Source organism: Passer domesticus, chromosome 14 (assembly GCF_036417665.1).
Source record: "Passer domesticus isolate bPasDom1 chromosome 14, bPasDom1.hap1, whole genome shotgun sequence".
NCBI classification, from domain to species: Eukaryota; Metazoa; Chordata; class Aves; order Passeriformes; family Passeridae; genus Passer; species Passer domesticus.
The window spans coordinates 16,594,881-16,619,174 of NC_087487.1; the positions used below are offsets into that span (position 1 = coordinate 16,594,881).

The 24,294-nt window shown below is 42.1% G+C and overlaps 2 long non-coding RNA genes across 2 annotated transcripts in view; both read right to left on the reverse strand.

Annotated features, from left to right (window-relative positions):
* The window catches only part of LOC135280525 (uncharacterized), a 78,681-nt gene extending 67,642 nt beyond the window's left edge, over window positions 1-11,039 (reverse strand). Inside the window, exons 1-2 of the long non-coding RNA XR_010347418.1 lie at window positions 10,915-11,039; window positions 10,055-10,198 (exon numbers count right to left, since the gene is read on the reverse strand). This is a non-coding gene — a long non-coding RNA (uncharacterized LOC135280525). The remainder of the gene's footprint in view (window positions 1-10,054; window positions 10,199-10,914) is intronic.
* A 6,286-nt stretch (window positions 11,040-17,325) lies between these two features.
* The window catches only part of LOC135280526 (uncharacterized), a 71,527-nt gene continuing 64,558 nt past the window's right edge, over window positions 17,326-24,294 (reverse strand). The window contains exons 11-12 of the long non-coding RNA XR_010347419.1: window positions 19,008-19,262; window positions 17,326-17,444 (exon numbers count right to left, since the gene is read on the reverse strand). This is a non-coding gene — a long non-coding RNA (uncharacterized LOC135280526). The remainder of the gene's footprint in view (window positions 17,445-19,007; window positions 19,263-24,294) is intronic.

The following is a 24,294-nucleotide window of genomic DNA, read 5'->3' on the forward strand; positions in this document are numbered from 1 at the left end:
GCACCCCGGTGGATTAGGGACTGCACTGCCCACTCATCTCCTGCAAATTACCACAGATTTAAAGGAGAAAAACTATTAAGGAATCTATAAGGACATAAGGCTGGGTTTTATAGCTACCCTTGGCCTGGCTGAGTCAACAAGAAAGCACTCTACCTGACTAATTGGGAGTCACTCTGCCTTCTGACATCCGTGCCTTCAGCTCTTATTCCGAGCTACGCAGAGGAGACTTGGGAATGTTCTAAATTATTGATGAGGATAGGAAACCTATCTCTGAAACGCCTTTGGCAAACTCTTAATATTCTGGGATTTGGCATCAGGAAAGACAATGCCTCTGTCTCGCTCATGCTGTTGGTGCCTCTCATTTATTCACACTATAAAATTACACTTTCTGATCATTTCCATACAGGATGGAGAGGCAAATGGAAAGTGCATTGTTTATTGCTCTGAAAGCTTCCAGGTAATCCATCTTTGGCACCGGAGTCTGCAAACCCTTCCATTTGCAAAATTTTCATTGATGACAGGAGTCCTCAGAGAAGCTGACCCAAAGCAGTCAGCTGCCATAAACACATTGGATAATTATCTTAATTATTTATAATAGCACCAGTAAGCAAGCCAGCACTGAACACACGGGTCCTGCCCTGGACAGCTCACGTTTTAATCAGACGAGAGCACAGTGTGCAAGAGGCAAAGCAGGGATGACATACAGGCTGCCAGGTGAGTTTATTAATATTTTAGAAAAGGGTTCATCAGTAAAGGAGTATTAATGTTTTCTGACCCTTTGGCATGAGAGTGTTAAACCTGACCAAACATCACATAGCAGAGATATTTTTCCCCCCACATTTTTAAAGGCAATATATTCAAACATGACAAAGTCCCACAAAAAAATATTCTAATTATTTTCTTTTGACTCACATGGTTTTAGATTGATGGCTTTGGCTCAGGCTGTGCTAACTGTCTTCAGAGTTAGAAAAACTGAGCAAAATCTCCTTTGGTGCCTTGAGACTGGGACCAAATCCCCAAATCCAGGCACTCTGCTCACTTTCACCTTTGGTGGCTCAACACATTCCTCACAAATGGCATCGAGGTTGATACAAAAGGAATTAATTGCACCATCCTCTCAAAAAAAGCACAATCCATACCTGTCGTTATCTGAAAGGAGGAAAGCAGCTTGTAACTACTAATGGGAGATGTTTCAGCCCCTTCTTTGAGAATGGGAAGAGAAAAGGCTCAAGAAGGGAGCAAGAACCTGACTGAAGTCTTATGGCAACCTGTGGATGTGCCTTGGGACTGATCTCTCTCAGGTCCCAGATTTGCCCCCTTGTTGCCAGTCATGGTTTGCTGCTCAATCAAGTTGCTTCAGATATTACATGTAAACACAGTGTCCCAAAATCCGCCCAGAGGTACAGCTGGCAATGTGTGTGTATCTACACACATGTACTGTACACACACACAGAGTCTGGCCTTTCTTCATGAAAACACTCCTCCCTGGTAAGGGCACCTGACCATATTGAGAGCAGTGACAGAGGTTGAATTTGTCTTTAACCTATGGATTTTGCAAGTGCTGACTGCCAAAATGTGTTTTTTCAGCTGGTTGGTGTGCCGGTTGTTCGTTAATCAACCATTTTTATTATCCATTAGTGTGCATTAAGCTAAAAAAAATTAATTTGGAGCAGGGATCCCATTCTTTTTCTCTTATCTAATTTTCTGTTCTCAGAGGAAGTTTATATTTTTCCATTTGAAAGAGATAGAATTACTGCAAAAGGGTCTGTCTGCACTGACAGACCTAGCTTTCGTTTCCTCCTCAGCAGCTGGGTTATTATTAGAACTGGCAGAATAATTCATAATGAATAATTTGACACTTATTCTTCCATACATATATCACAAGTTGCCCACATTTATTTGTTGCTCCAAATTGTTAACCATAGACTGTGCCAACAACTCCCAAAGGGGCATTACTGATACAATATATTCCTTGTGTTTCCCCCTTGCCTCCATCAGGAAATCCTTTCATTAAAGCCAGAGTGGAAAGCATTAATTACCCCTTATTTAAAGGTAATAACTCATCATCTGTAATCATTCCTTAGAGACAGATGCTCATATGATGACCCAAACTACTGCAGAGCTTGCATTCAGTGTTGGATGCAGATGAACATGCACTGAGAACCCAAGGAAGGACAATTGTGGCTTTCTCAATCATTCCCTAGCAGAGAGAAATTTATTTTGGATTATGGTCTTTTCAGGACTTCTTGTGTCCATAAGAGATCACTCCTGTCTTGTCTAAATAACTCAGGAATCATCGGAGACTTTAAGCCACTGAGTGAGATGATTGCACTGCGTAGGCCACATTTTCAAAGGTTAAGTGGGATTTTAGCAGGGAATGAACCTCATTTTGGTGCCAGAGCAAGGAGAGCACGGGTGAATATGATCTTTGGTAGTATGTCACGTGCAATCCCTTTTGTTACTTTTAATTCATAACAGCACAAGTCCAATACAGCTCCAGGGACACATTTCTGCTAAGCCCTGAGGTAAATCAACACACAGTGATAGGAAAAGGCAGCCCGGCCACTGAGCCTCCAACTTTGTGCCTCCTCAGCAGAAGGATAAACAAGCATTTCCCATTTCTCTAAAGGACAGCGAGAACAACACCATCTCTCTCCAACTCCACCTTAGTGGTGCATATGAAAAAGAACCAGTCAAGATAATCTCTGCCTAAAATGGGTACATTGTTCTTGACAGCTCTGGACAGCCTCAGGTAGCTATTGGCATTAATGCACATTGAAACCACTCACAAAACACTCCAGCAGCCTTGTTACAAGAGACAAATACCAGCAAATGTAAAGGAACTGCCAGGTGCAAAGCCAAGTCAGTCTATGGTATATGGGTACAAATACAAAAACCAAGGGCCCAGCCCAGAGCTTTGGAAACTACAAGAGCTCACTGTTGTCTGGCCCAGACTAACAAAGGCTTTTAGTTATTTCAAGTTCAACAGGTGAGTTTAAACAACCTGCTTAACACAAAACATAAGGCTAAAAACCAGAAGTAAGCTAAACATATTGGCATTCTGGCACCTTATGCTGAATAATTCATACATAAGGTACTGCAGAAAAGAAACATATGGTTTTGGTCCTCAGTGACTTTTTAAGCAGAACACTTAAGAACCAATCTCAAATGTCTAAGTCCAGCAAAAGACTTCTTGTGCAGAATGAAAAGAGATCATGACAACCAGTCTGTCTCTTCCCTCAACATTTCCCACAGAGATTTAAATGTCTTTATTTGATTTTGTCCCAAAGCAAAAGAGAAACACTTCCAAAAATCTCACCTTAGACAAGATTTAGGGTGTTATCCCTGCTGCCCTACAACTCAGCTTATCCCATTTTGACACGCTAATGGCAGATGCAAATTTGATGTATTAACAGATACAAAGACCTTCCTTCCAAAAATGAGCATCAGCTGAGGTCCAAACTGTCTCCAGAGTTGTCGTAGTACAGCCATCAGTGCATCAATTCTCTCCTTGCTTGCTCAGAATACGGGCTCCTGCTGAGCACCATATGCATGTCTGATAGCTGCCATTAAAAATCATCATTGCACACACCAGTCCCTCAAACACAGGCAGTGGAAAATAAACTCAGGAACCCAGCATGGGAACTGCTGGCAGATGAAGACTTTTAGCATTTTACTCAGCCAAAGTACACAGCTACTTTACTCTTGGCTAATGCCTCCTCCTTTCTGAGACACCTAAACCTACGTGCAAAGTGACAGCACTGCTGCAGTTACATCTTTAATCACAGCAGTGGTTAAAAGCCAAAAGTAAGCTAAACATATTGGCATTCTGGCACCTTATGCTGAATAATTCATACGTAAAGTGCTGCAGAAAAGAAACATATGTTCTTGGTCCATAGTGTCTTTACTGTAAAATATTTAAGAATTAGCATAGGATGTATATAGTCAATAGCAGCCCACCAGTGTGGTGTCAGAGTCTATCTGTACCTTTACATACTCCTTCACTGTGTTGATAGAGCACATTTATATTTATATCAAAGATTCAAATCCATTTAGCAAACAAATGGTTCAGGCTACTCAAGCATTTTGAATGCTTCTTTACAGTGGACATGGATGGCAACCCTGACTTCCTGATGAGCAATGTGCAAAGCTGCCCTTCCCCTGCAAACATGCAACAGGGATGTCAAAATTTACAGCCCTTTGCAGCATCCAGTCTAACTGATATTGCTTCACATTCACACACAAGGCTTTGAATCCCAGCTCATCACACCACCGAGCTCAGAATCGGGTCCAGCAGATCTGGAAAGGCACCCAGACACATGCACACACAGAAGAAACCTTTTGGCATGTCGATGAAGAATAGACCTTCCAAAAAAACATCCAGCATACAGATGAGCCCTCAAATTAGTAGAGAAAGCATGACGACTTCAGCAGAGGTGGCTGATGAAGAGACACACACATACACACCTCTGCCACCGATCGTGCTGCTAGGGCATTCATCAAATTAAGTACCAAGAGGAACAACACCTCTGATATCTCTTCATTTGGGGCTCCAGTAAATGAAGCACTAGATTAGGCCTGACAGAGGCCTAATGCAGCTTGAGCTTTTCCTGGTGTAATTAATTGGAACTTCGCCAGCTTGACAAATTGGAATGATGAATCTATCTTGTATGAATAGAAAAAAAATGCATAATCAGTCAAAGATTTAGTTAAGACAGCTTCTCTCTGACTCCCTGCCATAGCTAAATCCATTAAGGCGAGGAAACATCACTTTAAGAAAAGGCACTGCTCTCCCTATGTTCAATTTATAACTTTTTGTTCTTGAATTTAATGGAGCAGTCAACCTGGACAGATTTGACTTTGGAGGGGAGAGGAAGGGGGAGGTGGGAAAGGTTGTTTTATTTTTAGCATTCTAATCTTCCCTGTGCCTGGGTAGTCTGGGAAAGAAAATAGTCTCTTTGGTCTGAACGTGCATTCCTGGGGCTGGATTTTAAATCTTTGGGGTTACACATGGGAATCTAATAAGAGCACCCACATACTTTGCCACCAAGATGATTCGGTGATAAAACTTGCTTGTCAAGTTTTTCCCCTACTAACTTGTTTAATTGCTGCTAACATTTAGGCAGTAGAGGATGTGATAGATTGACTGCTCTGACAGCATTGCTTTTTCCTCTCTAATTACCACCTAGTTGTAAAGGCCCTTTCCTGACACATTTAATGGAGAGGCAGAGGGAAAACAGGTTTGCTTACTTTTAAAATATATTTTTATTATTTGGCAGTTTTTTTCCATATATTTAATTTAAACCATGTGCTTCCCCTCTCCCTCCATCTCACCTGCTCAGTCATAAGACCCAAATTTCGAAGAATCAACTAAGCAGCTAATATCCCCATTTGCACTGGATGTTTAGAAAAACTTTACATTTCCTCTTCAAGGCTGTGGGCTGCAAAATAAGTTACTCACACATGACGGAAGAAACGCTTGTTGGTTAAGTGAGACTTGACAATGATGGTTTTCATTTCAAACAACCCAGAATTCCTCCTTGGCTCGCAGACACGAAAGTGCCAGGCAAATGTTTAGCTGACATAATGCAAGCGACTGGCCATAGATTTATTTGACAAACAGTTGAGCAGACAGCCCTATATTGCACTCACTTGTACCCCACACAACCCCAGCGGAGCCAGGAGGATTGTGCTGGCAGGAACAGGGCAGGATTAAACCCAAACACTGCGGTTCGCGCATCGAGCCATTTGCTTTTGGCCACTGGCCAAGCTGACAGCCACATTTAAATAAGCCACCTGCTGAGTAGGGAGTTTAGAGAGCTAAGTGCTGGGGAGAGCTTCAGCCCAAAAGTATATTGAACTTATGCAATAAGGCGTGAAGTGAAAGGATTTCAGTGACAAGGAGTACTGGAGGCCGTATTATGGTCCTGACCTCTTGTTCTAGGTCAGATACAGAATATTGTTGGGATCCTCCCTTCCCTGCCTATGCTACCTAAAATATTTCACCCAGAAGCTCCATCCAGAAGACACCATTCCATGCATGTCACAAGGAGTGAACTAAACACAGCAGATGCTCAAATTCCTTTTTATTATCTCTATCTGTGCTATCAAACAGGATATGTTATTTCCCTCTAGATATTGTTGTGATTTTATTCTTCAGAAGAACTGGACTGTGTCAGAGGCAGAAGCTCTTTCCCAGGATAGCCATGAGATCCCTCTTTTCCCATGCACTCCCTTAGCACTAGGCTTTGTCAAGGTCACCTTGTCATCTCTTTCCATTCCGTTCTCACTCTCTTTGTCAATTTTAACAAAGATGTCTGAAAGCACCTGGAGGCTGAAACAGGACCGTGCACTTTCTGCTGCTGATTATGTGTGAAAAAATAACAACTTCCTGATATTACCAATCCAGTGACAAAAATCGCTCCAAAGAGAAAGGCTGAGCACAGTGACAGCAAGGCAAGCAGCTCTGCTGTTCCAGCCCGGAACAGCAGCAGATTGCAGAAGTGTTATTTGGCTTTCTTAGCACCAGATTGGTCAAATCAAACCTAACCAAATTCTAGCTGCAAAGAGCCCTGGGAGGAAGCCTGCTCAGCACCAGACAGGACAGCCCCCCCAGCACTCAGACCCTTTAATCACATTGCTTTTCCTCTGAGTTTCAGAGGGGCACACCTGAGGTATTTGAATTATCTACAGTTGTGTAGATATAATTGTGGATGCAATTTATATTCTCACTTTCCTCATTTGCACTATTGCTGCTGCTTACCTTGCCCCCTTCTCAGTCTTTGTTCAGAGGGCTCAAGTATGGCCTTCTACCAGTGGAAACTACCAGCTTATTTTTTACTTCTTTACCCTCAAAAATGTTGCACAAATGACTTCTGACTTGGTGGTGACATGGAGGTTGTCAAGTCAAGTTTAGCAGCTGACTCACAGGCCATTACTCACCCAACTGCCATTCCACTTTTAACCTCCCCAGCCTGTGTTTAAAACTGAGTATCACACCCTGTAGCTATGCTGCTAGGAAACACATTAAGAGCTTCATTTGAATAAAAATATGTTCTTTTCAGTGCAGAAAAAGTTCCTATTTAGATATAGGAGATGACAAGCAAATTATTTTAGTGGCAGAGGACTTGAACCTTTACTCCTTACAGTATAATATGTCATGGCACTGATTATATGCAGTGGGCATTCAAGAGTTAATGATTTGTCAATTAAGCAGCCGTAGCCAAAAGATGAAGCAAATATTACAGAAGCAGTTGTCACAGAAGGTCCTGCTCCCTAAAGTGGTTCTGCAAGCCTTGTCCAGGAGGGATTTGAACATCAGGTCATTTGTTTTTGGTCACATCTCAGATCCTGCCCTGACCACGGGAACGATGTGTCCAACGCTCACAGTATTGTGCCCTTTGCTCACCAAGCAAAACAGAGAGCAGCAGTGGATTGTTTAACCACTAGAAGGGCTGTGATTGTGTCACCTCACACAGGACCACAGGAGGTCCCAGAGACTACAGAAGTGACCTGTGAATTATTTATGCAAACACCCCCCTGCAAATCCACCTGCACACCCCACGTCTTCCCCTGCCCTCAGCTGCAATCAGAGAAATGCACTAAAAACACACAACCTGCAGAACAGAGACATGAGTTTGGAATGTCTGTGCCTGAAGTTCTGGCTCCAGAAAGGGCATTTCAGCCTGATAGAGCAGCAGAAATTTGAATTCAAATTTTGAGTTCAGAATTTCTCCCTTTCCACACTGAATGCACCATGCCCATGCACACACCTGCCCCTTGTACAGAAGGTTTCCTTTTCACTGTAGAGATTTCAATAAAATCTTTGGGTCCAATTTTTCTCCATCTCCACACTGAATACCCAATCCCTCATACATGCACACACACCTGCCCCTTGTACAGAAGGGAGGGGGTTTTGTTTATTTTTTCAACTATCCTTTCTGGGCACGGATGATCAATTGTCTGTGTCTCTTGCTAGTCATGTCCCTATTACAGAAGATCCCGTTCCAATAAATGATTAGTATGTGCAGAATGCATTAAAATGAATTATAATAGCAATCTGATCCCCAGTGCTTTGGTAGAACCTTTCCATCACAGGTGACAGCTGGTTCCCTTGGGCTCAGCTCTGGAGAGAGAGTGCCAGACCTCAAAACCCAACCCAATATGAACCTCACCACTGCACAGAACATGCACTTCTCCCATTATCTCCAAACTAGGAGAGAGAGATACCTCAAAGGCTATTCAACAAGCTGGTGTACACAACCTCATCTCAAATAAATGTAAATGCTTTTTTTCATATATTATGTGATTACAGCCTCTATCTGCCCATGGTGCTATGTTTTATTACAGGCCACCAAAAATAATTAGTTGGTGACCCAGAAAACTGATATATAAAATCCTTTTAATCACCAATATGGCTTTCAATTATATAGTGTAAACTTATTAACCTTTTTACTGCTGAGACTTGATTTATGGAATTCCAGATGCATTAACATTACAGGAGGAGATAGAAAGTGTCTCCTATGATGTGTTGGGATTAACAACTGATAGCTGGCTTGGCCATCAGAGTCTCAAAGAGCTCTGGCAGCATCCTCAGTCCCCAGGGGTTCATTTCTACCCGAGCTGTGTGAAAAGTTTGGTCTGTGAGTGAGAGTGTGTAAGTGCTGTCACTTCATATACAAACCAGAGCACACAGGACAGCTGTGGCTTTCAGCAGGAGCAGGGGCTGTGTGAGCACTGGCTGCATTATCAAACACTAAGGGCAAAGACAGGGCTGCATTTGTCACTCTCCTTACTCCCATGGTCAGAAAATACCTTCTTTCATTTCCAGTGCCTGGACAGGCATTTCCCCTTTTGAGTCGTAATTGGAGAATTCCAGAAAGTTCACAGAAACTCATGTATTGGTATGAGAATGTTTGTTCTCTTTTTCATGATACAGAAAGAACATTTAATGCTTTGTACAAGGTTTTAGGCATTCCTGGTCATCTTCCCATGGGCTGTGTTCTACAAATAAGGCAGAAACCAGCAGCAAACAGGCCACAGTGAAATCCTGCTAATTAAAAAGCCAAAATACTAATCTGAACTACATAATGCACCAAAATCCAATAAAATATATATGTAAAAGGTAAATGCTACCACACCAGACTTGACTGAAGGGTAGAAAGAGCTGTATTTCTAGCCATACATGTAATTTCTTTCAAGCCTCAAGAACAAACACAAAAATAATTAATCTTTCCATAACTTCCATTCACAGTTCCCCTTCTATTTCTTGTCGGTTCATTATTTGTAGTTTATTGACAATAAAATAGAGTAGCAATGTTCTGTAAGATCATTTTTGCTATGAACACTTAATGACCTCTTATAATCTTGGGAGGGCTAAAATAATTAACATATTTGGGTCAAATTTTGCAAATAAACATCAGTTTTCAATTTTCAAACATACTCTCTTCAATCTTAGAAATAATTTTCCAGTTAACCTATTTTTCAGCAATTTGTAATGTGCAAGCATCCCCAAATACCACAAAGTAGCAAGGTGATATAGCCAACATTCCCCACAAACTGAACCAAACTTTCACCACATTTACTTTGGTTTTGTTCTTCGAACTTGAAAAGGTTTGAAAGTCACAGTGAGGAGAGGCTGTGTGAGTGGGTGATTTGTACCCTGTGCAAGAGCCATTGTCTGTAGACAAGGGAAATGCCAATATTTCATAAACTCATAGACTGATTAGGGTTGAAAAGGACCTTAAAGCTCATCTTCTAGATCCAGCCCTTCCATGGGCAGAGACACCTTCAGTCAGACCAGGCTGCTCCAAGCCCTGTCCAACCCGGCCTTGAACAGCTCCACAGATGGAATATCTGCCACCATTTCTCTCAGGTTCAAACGCTGTGGAATGACACACAGCTGCCCACACAGGCACTTCTTTGGCTGCAAAACTGAGCCCCACTCCCTTCAGGCAGCCCCAGGTCAGTGGTTCCTTTGCCAACAGGTTTGTAGTGGTTCACTGCAACCCCTGCACTGGGCACAGACCCCAAATCCCAACTGCTCAGCTCATACCTGGACATCCAGCAGCTTCATCCCAAGGCCAGCTCTGTCTCCACAAGCTGGGATCTCCAGTGCAGCCCGTGTGTTCCAGCCACACCAGCTCCTCCAGGTGCTCGTGAGGCCCATCACAGACACAGGGAGATTTTAAAGTGTGTTCTGTGAAACAAGGAGAATAAAAATCAATGGCACTACATAATTTAGCCAGTGCTTTTCTTTGCTCACAAATCTTCATTTGATCAGCTGGGGAAATTATGAACCATCTGAAAATAATGCAGTAAAGCTGGTCAATGACAATTGTAACATAAAGACTAATAGAGATGCTGGTGTGACTCTGGTACATTCTATTCTGCTAAATCCCATTTATAATTTTTAATAAAAACAGTAACATTTACAATAAGTGGACATCATTTAATGCTCAATTACTATCAAATTCCTTTGGAAATATGTATTAAGCACAGCAGCTCTGTATTTATACCAGGAGGGTTCCTTGAGATTGATGTTATCACAGGGAATACTAGGGGAATGTCAAATCCAGCACCAGTGCACTCAATATTTTTGCCCTCTGGGTCATGTATCTTTTCCTCCCCCACCCTGACATTTGAGATGAATCCTTATCTATGTGGAGAGGAACCATATAAATTATATACATGCTGCATTTAAAAAAAAAAAAAAAAGAAATTTGCAACACAGGCTGGCAAGGCCTTTAGTAATGATTAACTGAGACATTTTTGAATAACAATATAAAAGGTACAGCTCCTAAACAGGCAATTTTCTCTTGAAGGCCAAAAGGTTTCTAAACCCCCATGGTTATAAAACAAGCATTACTCCAGATAAAGCACTAAACCTTTACAGCAGAACTAACTTCAACTTACTCAAGATTTCTCTTAGCAAGAAAAATATAATAAATCTTCACCCTCCACTTGCAAAAGCTCTTGTACTGCAACATCCCCAGCTCTACCTTAGCATCAGAGCCCACCACATAGATCTGAGCCCTCTAATGGGTTGATTACAGGTGGGGTTATTTACCCTGGGAAGCAGAGGGTGATCCCCGTCAGCTGCCTGGCTCTGTGCTTTCAGCCCCACATGGTGGTACTTTGACTCACCACTGCTCTGCCCTGGCAGGTTGTGGGAGAACTTCTTTGTCCCAGAGGTATCTGAGGGTAAAACCAAGGGGATGTGAACAGCGAGGCAGAAACTGAACCCTGGCAGGGTATGGCTGCACCTCACTGAAGAAGTCTAAACCAGTGGCTCCCACTTTTTGTTTAACTACAACCTCTTCTAGCAGCAGAGGCAATAAAAACAAAAATGGCAGGACTTGGTCTGGGAAATTTTGAGGAGCTGAATCCAAGGCTGTCCTTTCTCCTGAGGTATCCACAGCCAGGCCTCTTAGGTGGCTGCAGTCCCTGCCATGATTGCACCCAAAATCTGTCAACTGAGGGAGGGCTTGACTGGCTTCTGAGCAGCCCTGCTGGCTTTGCAGTGAGGACTAACAAGGCTAGACAAGGTTGGAAGGATGGCAGGTACCAGACACAGGTCACCAGAGTCTTCAGTTTCCAGTCCAAAGACAAATTTTAAAAAGTGCATCTTTCCTGGACAATAAACACCACCAACAGCTCCTTAAGCAGCTTGGGAAAAGGAAACACCAGTTGGAGGAAAGAGGGCATCCTAAAGGCTCCACTACAACTAACATCATTCCATATAAATCATACTTCACATTTTCTGCTGGAATGCAATTTATCCCAGACCCCTGAGCAGCTCAGACACCTGGCATAATAGCCCATTAATTACTTCAGCATGGGAAATATATTTTAATATCTTTGATGCTCATTGCTAAACGATTCACATGTTCCCAAATGCACACCAATGGTTTGTTCTTCTGCCTTTTAGACGTTAACAGGCTTTATTTTACAGTTTGACTTTAATCAACATCTCCCTGAACCCTGTGCAGCATGTGATAATGTTACACCCTCATGCAGGGTCACCAGTTCATTTAGGAACTCAGGACAAGGTATTTATATTTTGCTGCACTCGTGTTCTCATCCTGCTAAAGGTGATTACAACATCAAGTTTTGTCCAGTGTTTCAGTCTCTGAAGATGAAAGGTGCCATGAGGTACAATGGTAGCAGGTCAGCATTTTCAATAAGCATCCATCTGTAAATAAGTCCCTTAAAATATTGCAGCAGTGTGAGAGGAAGCTGCACCCTAATTGGGTAGAGTGAAAAGCCACAGGGCTTATAAATATAAGGTGTGGGTGATCTGTCTTGCCAAAAAAGAGGAGGTTCGTTATATGAAGGACACATTATCCTTTTCTCTTCCTATGATTCAGCATGGTAAGTAGTCATTCCTAATTGGCTTACAGCTTAGTATGAAATATTAGGATGCCACACAATGTGATGACACAGCTGGATTCCTAAGGGAAGCTGAAGAGTGATCTGAGAACAGAAGAGGGACAAGAGCAGATGCGAGCCGGGGAAAAAAAAAATAGTTGTGGCTTAGAGAGTAGCATGTCATCCTTTATCCTCCTGCTCCTGTGTGCAGCACGCTGCTTTCCTGGGAGAGAGGCGAGAGACCTGTCATCTCACAGCTCCTAAATAAAACGTGGGGGGGAAAAAATGTGATTGCCGGGACTGCTGGAACAGGAAGAGCCAAGCAGGCTGAATAAATCCGGGCAATAGCTGCCTCGTCATGAAAAATACACCGCACAAATTTCACCTCTCGGTGCTTCAAATGATGATTTCCTCAAATTTATTCTCGACTGGAAAGGATTTGCCAAATTACCAAGTCAAACAGTGCGTGGGTCACTCTCAGAAGTCCAGCACTGGGAGAGGAGGCGCCCAGGTCTGTGCTGGGAGTTGTTTCCTGCGCTGGCCTTGGTTCAGGAAGGTAATTAAACAGCTGCCTACCTGAAGTCAATAGGGCCATTCACATGCACTTAAGTGCTGCTGACGCCAGGCCGAGGGGAATAGGCTTCTCAGGGGGAGATTTTTGCTGCAAATACTAGTGCTAATTCAAAATTCACTTTCTGCAAAGTCCTTCCCCTGCAGTCAGCTGAAATTAGCTATATCCACTGTGGTGCTTGCCAGGAAACTTGATAGAATATCGCCCAAAGTGAACATAAAGGAGAAATAAACACAGCAGAAATTAATAACAGGAGTTCAGACTGGTAGGTTGCAGGAGATGTGTTATAAATTTCATCCAGCTGTAATGCAAATTCTGCCAAATGATTGGGAACATCTCTCTTTTTATATCACTGTTTCACTACATATTAATAGCAACCAGTTACTGATGCAGTACTAAAATATTAATGATATGGTCATAAACCTGAATCAGTGCCTAACTTGGCAGAACAACGTAGGGCATCTTTTCAATCACGTGTGAACAAAACCAGTTTTCAGAAACCATTTTGTAACTGCAAAACCATGTGAGCAGAAGTAATGGCAGGGCTATTTTAGGCACAAAAAAAATTGTTAGTGTTCCTTGGAAAATCAACAGCCCTGTTGAGATGTACAGTATGGGTGCCTAGATCTGTCTGCAGGGCTGAGAGAATCTCAAACCAGGCAGAAACAAAGTTCATGCAATTAATTAGTAAGATTCATCTATGATTTCATCTGCAGCTGATATGGCTGACTTTTATCTGTGCATTAGAGACAATAGCATCCAGCCCCTGGGGATCAATTGTTTCAGGAGGATTTAGCCTTTTGTTCTGGACTGAGATGGAATATGGGAACCAAGAAATCCAAAGCAAAACCTAGAATTTTTACACTTGCCTGATGTTAGAGCAGGTGAATTTATCAATTCTGTATTGCATCATCCGTGACCACAACAGAAATTTGGGGATGGTAAAAGGATTTTAAAGTCAGAAACTTCCCTTGTACTTTTTTATTTTCCAGTCTTGGAAACATACACAGACGTTGAAGTACCCTTCCCAGGAGAGCCAGGGGTCAGTGCCAGCTAAACAAAGCAGCCTTTGGGACGCTTGGTTCTCTATAAAAGAGAAGCAGGTCTTGAAGTCTCCTCACTTCCCACTTTGGCTAAGCTCTATCAGAACTGGGCTGGTCCATTTCATTATTCACATTTGTCCCTTTCTGTGCAGACGGGGCCATGCATCCAAGCTCCTTTCACACACCTTTAATTGCAGCTACAAATTAAGGTAAGGACAGGCACAGAAGGATTCTGGATTCTGTACAATTCCCAACAGCAGCTAGCACCCCAGGAAGAGCTGGAATACTAAAAGAATATTTCATTTCTACATTTCCAAAGGACACAGGAAATGGCTCATTCCTCCTTCACCCCATGAGGATCCAAAATCAGCTCTGGAAAAACTCATATACTGCCAACATTTTGCCTTGTCGGTACTAAACCAAGGACATTGCTTTATTGGTCTTTAACTGCTGCTTCTCTAACTCATCAGTGCACAAATAAGCTGACTTTGGTCATGACTGAGTTTTCCATTTAGAAGGGTAGAGAATGGCATGAAATTAATTATTAAGGAGGGTCTTTTTTTTCTGGTTTTCAACCGCAGTTACATAAATGAGGACCCAAATCCCACAGAGATATCACTTAACAGTGTCAGCACCTGGGAGGCAGGGCTGATCACTGCGACAATGTCTTTATTATTTGCTGACCAGAGTCACTGCAGTCACTTACAGCAATGATAATCTTTCTTCATTATACCTGCAAGCAGATGCCATCGAGGTGTGACTGACAATCATCCCTTCAGAGTAAGTGATCACATCCATTGGCTCCTTGTTTATTAATAACACCGTTGAAATTGCAGTGTTGCTTTTGCTCAGGTGGAAGATAACATTTATTTGATTGACACCTGTCATTAGGAAAGTTTCTCCTACAACTGAAGCAGCAAATAATACAGCCTGACTGCAAACCAAGTTGCCAAAACAAAGACTTTCTTTGGTCTACAAGTTACCAGAGCAGGAGGAAAACTGCTTGTGTTTTGAAACTCATTCTAGCAAGACACTGCAAATCTCCGACATCTAAAAAACCTAAAAAACCAAAAAAACCCTGTCTCTTGGAAGAAGACAAGTCAAACATAACTCGTTCCTTTATTCTTTTTCTCTCTTACCATGCTTTACAGATAATTGTTTCATCTTGTTCTTCTGTTTCCAAGAAAGACCTTTCTAAATCCTCAGGCAATATTCAGAGCAGGCAGATTTTTCTTTGAGTGTTCAAGGCTGATCTGATCAATTTAAAAAGAGGAAGGTTACAGTACATTTTAAACCAAATACCCCATAGTATAAAATCTCAGAGGCCATTCTAAAGAAAAATATATTTTGTTAGCAAGTAAATGCAAAGAAATGATAAAGGGATTAGGTACAACCCACTTTCTCATGTGTCCTCTGGGATTTTGTGCATTGTTCTCTCGGTTTAAAGGGTTTAAAATACAAGGGTAAGGCTGCTGAAGTCCTGGACATGTGAGTTCTGTTCTCTGGCTGGAAATGAAGTGCCACAGATCACACAAAATTCTTCCTGGCTGTTTTGTTCCCCCACATTTTGTCCTTTTCCACTCATAAAAGCTATGAATCATCTCCAGCCACAGAGTCTCCAGCATGTGATGCACCACAGGGCCCCACAATCTTATCTGAGGCTCTTTGGACCCAGGTGCAATGTAAACACTCTTCACCACTGGGACTCCCTTACAAGGTTTAGAGTCTCTCTTTGCAACTGCAAATTCCCAGTGAAGTACAACGCTGCCCTAAGGCCCCTTAAGGCCTCAGGAATCAGACCTGGCATAACATGAAATTTGCTTCTCCCTTTACAAACTGGCTAAATAAACTCATCTTCTTTACAGTGGGACACTCTTCATTTCCCTGTTTTTCATTCTCTCTTCCCTCTTGTTGATTCTAAAAGGACACCACAAAGACCAGCCATCAGGGCCAATTTGGTTTCCAATTTTCCCAGTAGCTTTGCAATCCCGTTCCCTTTGTCACCTGAATGCACTATATGGAATTTGCAGCCTGGGTGTGAACAGCTTCTGGAATTATCTCCCCTAGACAAGACACCAAAGCAATTCAAAGGCAAGTAAACAGAATGCAGAAATACCCCTGAATAGGATTACATCATATTCCTAAATCCTAAGCCTGGCACTCCAGCAGTTATTATCCATTCCTCCTTTCCTTCTTCCCTTCTGGCTGATATTTTCCTACCCAGAACTCAGTCCACATTGCCACAGCAATCAAAAATATTCTGTAAAGTTGCTAAGTCTGCATGAACCTCCAGAGCTTGGCAAGCTGTATTGTAACACCAAAATATGCTCTTGACAACCACTGACCCCAAAAGCTGATACGATCAAACACATCCCCCCATGAAAGAAAGAACAAGGCTGTAATCAGTTTTACCATTTTAAGGAAAATAAATCCTAATCCTTTGCTGTTCTGTGGTATTCCTCTAATTGCTGTTTCCTTACACATTCAAACATCTCCAATTTGGTTCTGTTGTTTGAATGTCACTTGGAATCAAATCAGTGTTGCAAATACAACGTCTTTGAACCTTTTAGTCCAGCTGTGAACTTTAGGCTTAATCCTTTAGGGCGCCCCTGTCTAGTAAGCTTTAATGTATATTAAATTTTCTAAAAGGAGAGTGAAAGTGGTCAAAGCAAGATAGTGCAAGGTTCTGTGTTTCATAAATTAATAAGCATCACCAACTGCATTGCTTGACCCTTTAAACTCTGTGAAATTAATATAAGTAGACAACCAAAGTGCACTTGGCCCCTGAAGAGCCTTGGAAGTTCACTTAAGCAATCCAAGTTTCCTTAAAGTTTTATAAGCCAGCTTTTAAAGCAAGTCCTTTGTACTTATTACTGGTGACAGTGAGCATTACAACAGCCAATGAACCTTTGCTGACTTCCGACCCCAATATGGTAGAGCACAGTTATCAAGGGAAATATCAGAATCAAAGCTTGTATATTACATCGAGGTCCTGACTCCTGCAAGAGCCCCCCATAGACTCCTCAGAGCATGTCAGGGAAATAAACAGCTAATATTCTCAGACATCTACTTATGATGTACGGATATTACTGTTTACTTAAGCACTTTTGGCATAGTAACACCCACCCCCACCTCCCAAATAAAAACTGAAGCCTCTCACGCAGGAAGCTGTGGCACGCCCAGCTCCTTCGCAAGAAGACAAAATTTAGATCTTTTATTTAACCTGGAAAAACCCCCTCCACTTGGTGGTGGTGAGTCAAGCATCACTAAGTGTTCATCTTAAGCGATTAATGGATTTAAATTATTAATTGGCACTAGGTAGGCATGGTGAGGAATACCCAGCCTTCTCTGAGCCCTGCACACGGGCTGAGACTGCCTGGAACAAAGAGGGCTCTGTGAATCCACACCTACTGCGTTCTGGCATCAATCCTGCAGTCACTTGTAATACTTGAGTTAGCATCCTGTAGAAATAAGGTATCTCAGTACTGCCAGCTGATTATATTTTTCATAATGTAAAAGGTTCTTGATGAATTATTCAGGGGCTTTTCCCACTGTTTAACGAAAAAAGAAAAAAAAAGAAGAAAAAAGAGACAGAACCTCTAAGGCAGTCAGGTGTCTGGGAATAAACAGGATGACAGGCAGTGGTGCCAAATATTAGTAATTATTATTGGACTGTAAAGCCCAATTAATGATGATGTTTAAGCTAAACTTTTCAAAAGGGCAGGCAGAAATTCAAAGCCAGACAGGTTTTTTGATGAGATGAGAAATCACAAGATTATCTGCTGAAGGGCATCCAACCCTATTGCGTGTGTCCCCCTCCAGCCATGAAGGCAGAGAGGGCACATGCTATCTGTTCTCTCCACCTGTTAACAACATTTGGGTGAAGCTTTTGCAGACATTTAATGACACTGATTTCCATTTTTTCATCTCATTTGTCTGCCTAGGTTTGGGCATGGACAGAGACAATAACATCAGAGCATGGAGAAAATAGACAAAGAGACATATTTTATATATATACCATACATGATTGTTCATAAGAAATAAAACCCAAACAAAAAGCAGACATCAAGTATTAGGAAATAATTGATGAAATTCCCTAGCAGAAACATGGATAACAGGAGACAGATGGAAAAAGGAGGTACTTTGAGGAATGTGGCTCACAAATTCCACACAAACATTACCAGGGACAGGCTGGTGACAGGGTCACAGTCCCTGCCAGGCACTTGTCTGCTCTGAGAACAGGGAAAGTTCATTTAGCAACTCCCTGATTATTAAATCTAAATTAGATCATAAGTGAACCTTGAAATACTATGGGCCTATTCTGACACGTTGTTCCAATTCAGATTTTTTTGTGAGTGTAACCAAGCAGTGATTACTGAAGATGGAATGACATTAATTGATCTTTATCAATAAAACTGCTAATTTGAATGTATATATATATATATATATATATATATATATATATATGCCCAAAGCCATCTACAGTGGTATTAGTGGTTTGATTGCATGAACCAATACTGCAGGAAATCAAAATATGTTCAAATGAATCCCATGCACTGACTGGACACAAGCCTGAGGGACCACCCTCGTGCAGCATGAGGAATAAATAACAAAATTGTTGACATGAGAGAAAAATTCCTACGTTTAGGACTCTTTGATTTGGAAGCCAATCACTGGTGCTTGCTGCCTTTTCCTCAGTTATTTATCTTCTTGCTTGTGAGTGGATTCCCAGCGGGTATCATGGGGTGATGTCCACAAGGAACAGGAGGTTTTTAAGGGATGTGACAAAAGAGGTCTGGATCTCCTCCCAAGAAAGGAAAGCCAACTTTGCAAATCCCAAATCTTCCACACCAGCCTCAGAAGAAGGCTCTGGTAAATGCTCACTTAGCTGTGGCAGAACAGGCTCTGCCTAAGAAAGACAAGCTGTGAGTCCTCCAGCTCTCTTTTTGGGAAAACTCTGGGTAACACTATCTGGAGAGGAAGCAAGACAAATGTCTCTCAAACATGAAACCTGTTTTTCTTACTTGGAACAGTTCAGTACTGGAGAACCTGTAGGAGCTTGCAGATGAGATATTAATTTGTTTTCCACCTTTCCCCAGGAGATTTCCAGGCTTTCTGATGAATGAGCTCTGTCTTCCCAGCTCCCATATTCAGTCAGGCCTGTGACACATCTTTGTTTTTTGGTTCCTTGGATCAGGAAAGTTTGCTGAGTCTGGGGGAGTCTCAGAACTGCCTTCCAAGTCACTAAAGTCTTCCGCAGACCACTTTTGATTAGCCAGCTGGAAAAGAAAAGTGCCTTTTATCAAATCCCCTGGGGCTAACTCATATTGAAAATAACTTGTTCTTAACACTTTTAGAAGCAGGGTTTCAAATGATGAATGAAGAAGAATATTCTCTGTCACAGGGTTTTCTTTGTTTTTCAAGTCCTCAGAGGGAGTTTGTGATCTTTGAAACTCTGGGACTGAGAGCTCAGTCATTTCCCACTGAACTTGCCACCGTTTCCTTCTGCAGGCTGGCTATGTCTTGCAAAAAAAAAATGAGATTATCCTGGCAGTGCATGGCCAGAGCATTTCCATAACTCAGGTAATCAGTCTCGGGCAAAGATCTATTTTTTTTCCTTCCTTCAGGCAGCAGCCAGTACCAAACACTGCAATCCTGACTGGCCATGAACATTCCTGCCACACAAATGGCTTTTATAATCATGGGAAATAGCCAGGGTATTCACATACTGGTTTTCTGGTTTGTTTTAAATGTCTCATACCTTTGCTCTTTGAAATGTCTGAAGGTTTTGCTTTTTTTTTAATTTTGGGGTATTTTTTCTTCTTTCAGTTTAGCAAATTCTCAAATGCTCTTAGTTATTTCTCAGGAAGAACAGAATCAATCTTGGACGTGCAATTAGAATTTTTAAAGTTTCTAGGCTAATTTTCTTAAACACTAAACAAAAGAAAATGGAAATATGAAAATAAGTTTTGCCTCAAGTGTTCAAAATTTTCAGTGGCTAAAAAAAGACAGTGTTATTAACAGCTTCAAAGTTTTCCAAGTTTTAAGCAGAATCCAGTAGAACTTTTATGAGATGCGAAACCCTTTTCTGACAATCTTATCAGTGAAGCTTATAAAAGAAAGATCTAACAGACAATGCATAGGAAAAACACTGAGACTATCAATTAAAACCACAAATCCTGTACTTGGCTCAGAAAATTCCACAGTGAGTGGATATTAATTTCAAGGATATAACTTAGTTACTATAAACAGGGTTAAATGAATCAGAGAATAGCCTGACTTGGAAGGGACTCACAAGAATCATCGAATCCAACTCGTGGCCCAGCACAGGACACCCCAAGGTTGCTGTAAATGACATTGTACAAACAAATCTAATGAGGACAGGCACTGCTGGTGCAGTCCCACCAAGAGAACCAGACACACAGCTCCTGCTGACTTCCCCATACTCCCTAACTTGGGTGCAAGCATGATTTTCTTGGTTAGAGTCAGCTCAGGTCCCTCTGTGCAGCACTTCCTCGGGATGCAGAGCTGCACTTTGGTCCTTCCAGCCCACTGGATACTGAGCCCACGGGTATTTTAGGGTTAATAAGTCACCTGGTCCTGGCTCTGGGGTCCCACCTCCCTAAAAGGGGAAAGATCTAGATTCCTTCAGGGTGAAAGACAGTGGATATAAATTAACTATACAAAATAAAGTTTGCCCTGTGAGGGGGGTGAGGCCCTGGCAGAGGATGCCCAGAGCAGCTGTGGCTGCCCCAGGATCCCTGGAAGTGCCCAAGGCCAGGGTGGATGGGGCTTGGAGCAGCCTGAGACAGTGGAAGGTGTCCCTGCCATGGCAGGGGGTGGGACAAGATGGGCTTTAAGGTCTCTGACAACCCAAACCATTTTGTGATTCTGTGACTCCTGCCTTGCAGAGAGAGGAAGCCATGCTCCAACTTCTCTATCTCCCAATGAAGAAGTTCTTCACCCCCAGCCTCCTGCCTCTAGCAGAGGAAAAAGGAGGAATCCTGCTTAACCATCTGTGACCTCAATGGGAAGCAATGGTCATCTTCCACTCAACCAAAAAATGTGACTGCTTTGGTGTGGGTGTGCATCTGCCTGAGGGAATGCAGAGCAACTTCAGCTTCCCTGTGTGGGGGTGGAAATGCCCTTGGGGTAACCCGGGTGATTCTTTTCAGGAGATAAGGGAAGGCTTAAAATGGGAAAAATTGAGATTGGACCTTAACATGTCCCTAACCATGGACATGAAAAACACACAGGGAAAAACACTGAGGGGCAAAAACTTCAACCACTAGAAGAAGGTCTAGTATCAGCTACAAATTCTGCCAAACAACACCTTATTAACCCAATTCTGTCCAGGCAGGCATTCACCCCAACGATCCAGCTGAGCTACTGACACTGCAGCAAATTTAAATACTGAGTTACCCCCCAAAAGAAACCCCTCCCATACAGACTAAACACATGCTACATCTCCCACAAAGGAAGGAGACTTTTCCACAGCTCCAGAAATATTCATTTGACAGTTTCTCTTTCCTTGGCTACAGCTCTAGTAATTGATCTGCTCTATTATTTTTCCCCATTCTTTCTCTCTTACATTTAAATATGTCCTTCATACTTCTGGAGGGTTTTTTTCCCTAGCCTGTATCTCTACTGTTACATTATTTTTTATCTCTATCCTCTATTCTTCATGTGTGAAAAGGGTGCTCTGTTCTCTAATATTCATTTTTCTTTTTTTATTCTCCAAGTACTTTCTTTCCCATCTGTAACAGCCCCTAATATGCACCTCCATTCGATTTTACTTACCCAGCTTGAAACCCTCTCATTCTAATTACCTTTTCAGTTTTCTTCTATTTCTCCCTTGAGATGTCTCAATTAGTGTACTTTTTCTTACTGGCTGTCACCTCTGAGCTACAAGGTGGGTCTAACTCCAACTTAAACCATGCAGAAAATAAATGAGGAGCTGTTCTTGGCGGCCCTGCTGAAGGTGGTGTTACTTTACAAACTAGTGCACCTTTAATAGATGATAAATGGGCAGAAAAGTGGCCTTGTTAATGCAGCAGCCCTTGATTTGGTTGCCATGCCGTGTCCTTTCATTACTCAAAGATACAGGAAAGGCAACCTATGCTAAGTCCTGGGTGATGTAATTCCATACAAAGAGAGTGAGTAGAGGCTAATTAACATAGTTCTGGTCAAAGCCTGAAATTAACTCTTGTCTTTAAAGACCAAAGCTAAAAATGTCATTTGTCTTGCCCATAATTATGTTTAGAGGTAATTATGGTAGCAGAATAACAGCAAGCAAAATGAGCCTAGGAGTGGGCTTTTCTGCCCTTTCTATCGCTGGCAGGACTCGGGATTCTATTTCTGTCAAAGAGAACTGGATAAAAATGCAGGTGACATCCACAGTACATTTCTTTGATTAAAATTGGCACTGTTATATTGAAGTTCACACAGAGCTTTCAGAACCTGAGGAGTAAATTCTCTCTCCACATGTTCCCACATAATGGAGAAAGGAGCACCCTCCCCACGGCTGCCGGCACTGCCGCGAAGGGGAGATGTGAGCCTGATTAAAGAACCAGGCTTGGACCCCAGAACCACATCCACAGGGACGTGTCCTGCCACAGACTCACTGCCCAGGTCCCTTCAAATGACCCAAGATATCTACACAGCAAAGAGTTACCTCCAAATTAAAGCTTTTACTTCCTGGGGTAATTAATTTGTCATGCAGGTCTGACCACATCATCATTTATCCAGAGCCACAATAACTATCTCTGTGTTCTGCAGAACAGATATATACCCCACATGTTTGAATCCACTCATTTAAATTATATATCTATGCTTAAAAATATATTATTGTTGTTATTATTGCTGCTATTATTAAAATCCCAGTAGCATATGCTGCTGTCACCATTCAGGTGTCCTGAGATCCATCTACCTGCAGTACCTGCTTCACCACCAGCCCTGAAATTTATGGGCACATCATCCATTAGTGACTTGGAGGATTTATTTGTGAGGTATGCAGTACTAATTTAAAGATTTCAAACTAAACTTTAGATTTCTACTGCACTGGGGCTGAAGGGGATAAAAATGCACACGCATGGCCCATTAGTGCATGGGCTGCTGGCAGATGCCAAGGTCTGGAGCACAGCTGTAAGCACAGCACATTCACTTGGTCCAAATTTGTCTGTTTCTGAAATTATTACACTTTACAGTGTAAATTCAGTGAATTCACCCAAGGGCCCATAATATCATTTTTGGCAAAAGTACAAACTAAGTTATAGCCATGATTTCACAGAGATGACGATACTGCATAAAACACATTACAACAACTTTTATGAAGTTCTGAAGGAGAAAAGATCACCTCTGCAGACTTTTCTAATGGTTCTAATGGAACACCTCTGCCATTTTTACTGTATCCTTCATGGTAAGAAGGGAATGAGGGAAAAGCTCCTCTGAGGGGATCAGCCCTAGGGGTTCCAAAGACATTCTTCCTACTGAGCTGCTGAAATTTTAGTCAGTCTTAAGAGATCAGCTCCACTGGAGCACTAAATTTTAAGCACCAGTTTAAGGGCATGGTACAGGAGTTCTGCTTTAAAAAAAGAAATTTAAAATGCCCACACCCGTATAACCCTTAAGCTGTCTCTTTTCAGAATTCCAGAAAATTTCCAGAAAGTTTGGGGGGAGGGGGGGGGGGGGGAGGGGGGTCCTGTCCCCAAAAGTTCGTGGTTTTTCTCCCAGCTATATCAGTTACCCAGTAAAATGTGTCCCTTTTCCCTATAGACATTGCCTCACATCCTTCTTTAGACCTTCACAGCTATTGCATTACTACCACTACTTTCACAAGTGCCAAAAGTACCTTTATGATGACATCTGCCAGTATCACCTGACAGACACAAGTACCAAAGCCCATCTGGAAAAGCTGCCTCTCCCCATAATATTTTTGCATACTTCATGAGATTTTCTTGCAAAATTTTTTAATGATTTGTTTAAACACAAAAAAGAGCTGAAGAGTTGCATGTTACACTGACATCTGTTACATTCAAACTCTCTTTGGGGTCCTGTTAACCAAGTTTCATTTCTAACTAGGTGGAATTCTAGAGATGCAAACTCTGCAAAGTTGCCATTTATGGACCTGCACTGAAATTACACCTCTCAACTCCTAAGGGCAAGAACAGTTCTCTGCAGCACACCCAGCCTGGCTTATCCTCCCAGTGGAAGTGCAAAGCACACAGAGAGCAAACCAGAAAACCAGATTGTGGCTGAAGTGACCCAGAGACAGCAAACAGCACCCCTGAACCTAAACCATCTTCTGCCCCT